The sequence below is a fragment of the Chiloscyllium plagiosum genome, chromosome 12 (genome assembly GCF_004010195.1).
Source record: "Chiloscyllium plagiosum isolate BGI_BamShark_2017 chromosome 12, ASM401019v2, whole genome shotgun sequence".
Classification (NCBI taxonomy): domain Eukaryota; kingdom Metazoa; phylum Chordata; class Chondrichthyes; order Orectolobiformes; family Hemiscylliidae; genus Chiloscyllium; species Chiloscyllium plagiosum.
This window is the reverse complement of record NC_057721.1, coordinates 20,375,718-20,381,883: the sequence shown is the minus strand read 5'-3', so window position 1 is coordinate 20,381,883 and position 6,166 is coordinate 20,375,718.

Below are 6,166 nucleotides of genomic sequence, written 5' to 3'. Positions count from 1 at the left end.
TAAAGGATTATGAATTTTCCCTTTGCTTTGATTCATTTCATACCATCCAATAAGATTTTAAATTATATTTGAAAGCTATGAAGAAATGGAGTTAAATTTGAATACGAGAAATTACGAAGGCATGGGGCACAGGGTTAGCTGAGGTGGACTGGAAAAGTATATTCGAAGGCATGACTGTACATAAGCAATGGATAGTCTTTAAAGAACTATTTTTTGACTCAGAGCAATTGTGCATTTGTTCAATGTGCAAAAAACTCAAAAACATCAGTCAACCATGGTTAACAAAACAGGTTCATGATTGCATAAGTTTTTTTTAAATGGCATATAAAGTTGTCAAATATAGCAGTAATTCTATGTATTAGGAGGTTTTTGGAATATAACAAAGGAGGTCCAAGAAACTGATGAGGAAAGGGAGAATAAAATATGAATGCAATTGTGCAAAATCATAAAATTGGGTGATAAAATCATCCATAGGTATATGAAAAAGAAATATTTGGCAAAAACCAACATAGGTCCACTGTAGGCAGAGTCAGGGTATTTAGAATAGGAAACAGAGAAATGGAAGAGAAGCTAAAAGATTACTTTGTGTTTGTTCTCACTGAGGAAGATACCAGAAATCACCCAGAATTAGTGAGCCAAGTAGGTAGGGAGAATGAGGGATTGAAGGGACTTAACAAGAATATTGCACTGGAGAAATTAATGATAACTTCCCAGGGTTTAGTGGTCTGTATCCAAGAATGTTGAAACTGAGATAGCAAATACATTGGTGATTATCTTTCAAAATTCTATATTCTAATTCTATTCTAGAGTATTCCTGCAGATTTGAAAGTAGAAAGTGATACCCACTATTTAGTAAGGGAGCTGGACAGGAAACTGGGAACTTCAGACCTGTTAGCCTTACATGAGCAAGTAGGAAAATGCTCAAATCTTTAAAAAAGGATGAGATAAATAGACACATGGTTGATAATGATCTGATTGGATATAGTCAGCATGGATCTACGAATGGAAAATTATGTTTGACAAAGTTGTTGGAGGTTTTAGAACATGTTAGTAACAAAATTGATAAAGGAGAGCTGAAGGACAGAGTAAACATAGATTTTCGGAAGGTTTTTGATAAAGTTCCCCACAAGAGGCTGGTTAAAACATTAAAGCACATGGGATAGGAGGTAAATTACTAGCATGGATTAAAGATTGGCTAAAAGACAGAAAACAGAGAGTAGGAATAAATAGGTCATTGTCATGTCTGCAGTCTGTGACGACTGGGGAACAATTAGGATAAGTATTTGGACCTGAACTGTTCACAATATAGATCAAAGTTTTGGACTTGGGGTCAAATGTATTATTTCCAAATTTGCAGATAATACAAAGCGAAGCAGGAATGTGTGTTGTGAGGAAAATGTAAAATGGCTTCAAATTAGGCTTAGGGAATGGCCAAGAACATGGCAAATGGAACAAAGTATGAAAAAAAATCCACTTTGATGGGTAAAGCAGATATGCAGAATACTTATTAAATGGCAAGAGGTTGGAAAGAGGTTGAAATGTACGAAAGAACCTAGGTGTCTTTGTGAAGAATTTACTGAAGGTTAATGTGCAGGGTGCCCTAAACTGTTTGGAAGGCTAATGGAATGTTGTCATCTGTTGCAAAAGGATTTGAGTACTGAAATAATGAGGTTTGGCTTCAATTGTGTAGGAGCTCAGTTAGAGAGCGCTCGGAGTACGATGTACAGTTTTGATCTTCTTATCCCAGGAAATATGTTATTGCTACTGACAGAAAGGGATTGCAATAGACTTTAGTTGAGCTGACCAGACCTTTCACCAGGATGGCAGAACTGTCCTGTGAAGAGAGATTGTGTAAACTGAGCCTGTGTTCTTTAGAGTTGAAAAATGAAAGGTGATCTCACTAATAGTTACAATATTCTTTACAAGGTTGGACAGGATATATGCAGGTGAGCTGCTTCCCCTTGTTGAGGAGTCTAGAACCAGGGGCACGATTTAAAAATAAGGAAATGCTACTTAGGTCCGAGAGGAGAATTGTTCTTTTACTCAGAGGATTATGAAGCTTGGGAATTCTCCACCATGGAGGGCTGTGGAAGCTCAGTCTTTGAGTATGTTTGAAGTAGAGATTGATAGATTTCTAATTCTGGGATGGGGTGTGTAAAAGACATTGGGGTTTGATCAGCTATCTTCATATTGAACGGTAGGGCTAAACACCTGATCTTATGTTCCTATACTAAACATAATTAAAATTTCTAAATATTAGAAACCATTTTGTACAACTTTGGGAATGCATCAGCCAGTGTTTTCTTCTAGTCACCACATTTAAAGTAAAATGCCAGGGCTTCTTGGATACAGAGGAGATTAATTAGAATTATTGGTTATTATTATTTATTAATATTATTCAAGAAGACCACCATCATACCATAGTATCATAGAGATGTACAACACGGAAACAGACCCTTCGGTCTAACTCGTCCATGGCAACCAGATATCCTAACCAGATTCCTATTCATATATGCATCCAGATGCCTCTTAAATGTTGTAATTGTACCGGTCTCCACCACATCCTCTGGCAGCTCATCCATTCACGCACCACCCTCTGCATGAAAAAGTTGCCCCTTACGTCCCTTTCACATCTTTATCCTCTCACCCTAAAGCTATGCCCTCTCGTTCTGGACTCCCAGGAAAAAGACGTTGTCAATTTATCCTATCCATGTCCCTCATAAGGTCTCTATAAGGTCACCGCTCAGCCTCCGATGCTCCAGGGGAAACAGACCCACCTGGTTCAGCCTCTCTATGTAGCTCAAATCCTCCAACCCTGGCAACATTCTTGTAAATCTTTTCTGAACCTTTTCAAGTTTTACAACATCCTTCTGATAGGAAGGAGACCAGAATTGCACACAATATTCCAAAAGTGGCCTAACCAATGTCCAAAAGCACATGCAAAGTACCTCAACAATAACCGCTCAGTAGCTCTGGCATCCACAATCATGAAATGGTTTGAGAGACTGGTCATGGCCCACAATGACTTAAGCCTCCCAACCTGCCTCAATCCCCTACAATTTGTCTACCAACGTAACAGGTTCACAGCGGATGCCATTTCCCTAGCCCTGCACTGACCCCTGGAACATCTGAACAATAAGGACACGTGTGTCAGGCTTCTACTCATTGACAACAACTCCACTTTCAACATCATAATCCCTACCAGACAAAACTCAAAATTGCAAGACCTAGGTCTCGGCTCAGCCCTCTGCAACTGGATCCTCAGCTTCCTGACCAATAGACTTCAATCATTGAAGATAGGACAACTGCACCTCCTCCACAATAATCCTCAACACTGGTGCCCCTCAAGGATATATTCTCAGCCCCCTGCTGTAATCCCTGTGCACCCACGATTATGTTGTCAAATTCCATAGGAAAGCCATCTACAGGTTTGCTGATGACGGTACTGTGGTAGAACGGATATCAAACGACGATGAGTCAGAAGGAGATTCGGTGCTTGGTGTCATGGTGCAATGATAACAATCTCTCTCTCATTGTCATCAGAACAAAAGAACTGATCATTGACTTCATGAAGAAAGGAGGAGGACACGTGCCCATCTACATCAACGGAGCGGAGGTGGAGAGGGTCGAGAGTGTCAAGTTCCGAGGAATGATGATAATCGACAATTTGCCCTGGACCTCCCATTTAGATGCCACAATCAAGAAGGCACAACAATGCCTCTTGTTCCTCTAGTGGCTTAAGAAACTCAGCATGTCCATAAGGACCTCCACCAACTATTATAGATGCACAGTAGAAAGCGTTTTATTCTGGTGCATAACGGCCTGGTACAGCAACCGCTCCGCCCAGGACTGTAAGAAACTATAGAAGGTTGTTTGCACAGGTCAGACCATCATGGCAACCAACCTCCCATCCATGGATTCCATTTACATATCTCATTGCCAAAATCATCAAAGTCCCCTCTCACCCGGTAAAGCTCCCTCCCAACCTCCTCAGTTAGGCAGAAGCTGGAACATACACACCAACAGGTTCAAGAACAGCTTCTTCCCTACCATTATTAGATTGCTGAATGGACCTTTCTAACTTGAAATAATGTTGGTCTTGCTTTTGTGTGGAACTGTAACCCTGTGTGCCTCATTCTGTCGAGGCTCCCTATGATCTGGATGTCCTTGTTTGCTATGATCTGTCTCTATCTAAAAAAAACAAAACTTTTCACTGTACTTAGGTACATGTGACCACAATAAATCAAATCAAATAAAATATTTATGAGTGTTGTGGGAGTTCTGTTACATGGGACAACTACAGATTCCGGGATTGGTCTCCTGGGAGCAAAAAGGTCAATGCAGACTTGGTGGAGGTGTTCAAAATCATTCTGGATTTCAATCAATACACAAGTGGGGCCTGGAGCAGTAAACAAAGGACAATAAATTGAATTAATTGGCAAATGAATCAGGGATGGCCCAGCTTCTTTACCCAACCCCAAAGCATTACATCTTGTGTCTTCAAGGTCCTTGTGCCCCCCTCTCCAACGTCTCATCTATACTCTCCCCTCAGTGACATCATTCACAAATGCGGCATCCCTTTCCAACTGCAAGTTAACAACATCTCGCTATCCCTCACCACAATGTCTCTCAACTCCTTTAATGATCAGAGTACTAGTCCAATATCCAAAACAGGTTGAGCAGAATTTTCCTCCAATTAAATACTGGAAAGATCAAAACCACTGTCTCTGGTTCTCATTGATAATTTTCATTCTCTCACCACCAACTCCATTTCCCAGCGAGACTCTGCACTTTACTCCACCATCAAATGAGTTTTCAGTCATATTTCCGTGCCATTGTCAAGATTGCCTCGTTCCACCACCATAATGTTATCTCACTCCACCATGTCTCCATTCTCACCTGACACTGAAACCCTCGTTGATGCGCTTGGTGCCTTTGGTCTCGATTATTATCACACACTGTTGATTGGATGGCCACACCCTATGCTTCATAAACTTGAGGTTATCCAAAACTCTACTCCCAAGTCGTAACTTGCACAAATTCTACTCCCTGATTACTCCTACACTTGCTGACTTACATTGGTTCCTGGTTAAGCCTCAATTTTTCCTAATATTTGTTTTCAAACTCCTCATGGCCTTGACATTCATGTCTCTGTAATTTACTTCAACCATGCAACCTTCTCCAACATCTGTGCCCTTCGACTTCTGGACTTTTGCTCATCACTAAAATTAACCATTGGTTATAGAGTCAATTGGCTATACTTCCAGCTGCCAAAGTTCTAATTTCTCGAATTCCCATCCCTAAAATTTCCAACTCTATTTCCTTTTGCCAGAAGCAAACTAAAGTCTCCTTGTTTGATTGAAGTTTTTGGTCATCTGTCCTAATGTCTCTTTATGAGTCTCAGCATATAATCCTGAGCCAAAATGTGCTTACAGAGTATCTGTTTGAAGTTTGGCGGTTGTTTAAAGGTGAGCAGTGGAGGTGTGGGGAAGGTCTTGATGAGGTGCTCATCCTCATTGATAATGTGTTGCAGGTCACAAAGAACATTCATGGATACCACCATTATACATGGGGACACCTCCCACCATGTACAAGGCAGGTACTCATGTGACTCAGCCAACATTGTCTATCTTATACGTTGCAGGCAAGGATGCCCGGAGGCATGATACATTGGGGAAACCGAGCAAAGGCTACGACAACGGGTGAATGGGCATCACAGAACAATCAACAGACAGGAGTGTTCCCTTCCAGTTGGGGAACACTTTGGCGGTCCAGGACATTCGACCTCGGACCTTCAGGTGACCATCCTCCAAGGTGGACTTCAGGATAGGCAGCAGCGAAAAGTGGCTGAGCAGAGGCTGATAGCTAAGTTCGGTACCCATAGGGAGGGCCTCAACCAGGACCTTGGGTTCATGTCACATTACAGGTGACCACCATTGCACTATACACACACTCCTACACACAAACTCTCACACACATACACACACACAGGCACACACATACAGGCACTCCTATACACACACATACACAGGGACACATGTATACACAGACACACACACAGACACTCACACACACCCTTACAGACATTATACTCCCACACTCACAAATGCATCCTCTCACAGACTTAGACCACTCTACACTCACGCACACACATATACACTCTCTC